We start from the raw sequence: 1,335 nt of genomic DNA, 5'->3' as shown, positions 1-1,335 counted from the left end.
GAAGTCCAAGATTGAGTTTGGAGGGCTGGTTCCTTCTGAGGCCTCTGTCCTTGGGTAGCAGATAGTGTCTTCTCCCTGTGTCCTTCCAGGGTCATACCTCTGTGTGTATCTGTGTCCGGATCACCTCTTCTTATAAGGATAGTGGTCATATTGGATTAGGGCCCACCCTCATTTTAACTTAATTACCTCTTTAAAGACTGTACCTCTCAAAGTTACATTCCGAGGTACTAGGGGAGAGGGCTTCCACAAATGAATGGGGGTGGGGCTGGAGACATAATACAGCCCCTAAGAGCAATCACATTGCGGATGTCCGGTATGGGGATGGTCCTGCATGGGAAACGGGTGGGGGACACCAAGATGCTGTCCAGCTACCCAGCCTCACTCTGCTGCCACCACCACCAGGCTGAGCCACCTCCTTCTTACCTCCCCACCCCCCTACTTACTGCTCCCTACCACTCAGACCAGCTCCAGAGCCTTCTAAGACAAGATTAGCTTCTCAAACCACTTCTCAGGCTTGATGATAGCACCCGATGGTGAGTAACGGAGGGACTTTCAGGCAAGGTCAGAAAGGAGGCTTGCACAGAGTATGCGGGAAGGATGAGGTATTCTGGTTGCTCCTCCCCCAGCGCCCCAGGAAGTTGCCTGTCCAGGCCTCTGCCCTGCCCCGAACCCCGTTAGGCTCGCCCCGCCCCAGGCTCTGGTTTGCTGGCCCAGGCAGTGCTCTGACCTGTCGCTGGCCACACTGCCAGGCCTGCAGGTCTGGAAGGAGAACAGGGAAGCAAAAGAGGAAACTGTGTCAAGAAGGAGAGGGGAAGGACAGGGGCTCCCCCTTCCCTCTTTTCAGGCCCTGCAGGGCTAGGAGGCCCCGTGGGGACCGCATCCCTGCTGGGAGCTGCACCTCTGCCCAGCCTGGCCCCAGGTGCCCCGTCTGCCTGCTGTGACCTGGGCAAAGCCTGCTGCTCTGCACACACTCGTGCTTTCTGAAACTTGAGGAGGCCAGGGGGGTAAGGGGGTGTCCCGCACAGTCTGGGCCCAGCTGGTCAGGCTAATTTTAGGCTTTTCACAGCTTGACCAAGGCCCACTAATCTCCATTCACCCAGAGAATGTGCATTGATCAGATGGTGCCTTCACTCACTGTGACCCCCACCCTCTCTCTAATTTCAAGCCCTCTTTTACCTGCCCCGGGTCCCACCCCTCTGAGGAAACCCGCACTGACCCCTCCCTCCTCTCCCAGCCCCTGGGGCAACTGCAGTCTGAAGGCACAGTGGAGCCCTGTGTCCCCAGTGCTGGCACAGTATGGGGCCGAAAATAAGCACTCAGTCAGTATGGGTGGAA

Source organism: Tursiops truncatus, chromosome 7 (assembly GCF_011762595.2).
Source record: "Tursiops truncatus isolate mTurTru1 chromosome 7, mTurTru1.mat.Y, whole genome shotgun sequence".
NCBI classification, from domain to species: Eukaryota; Metazoa; Chordata; class Mammalia; order Artiodactyla; family Delphinidae; genus Tursiops; species Tursiops truncatus.
The sequence above is the reverse complement of the archived record's forward strand: the minus strand, read 5'-3'. Positions refer to the sequence as shown.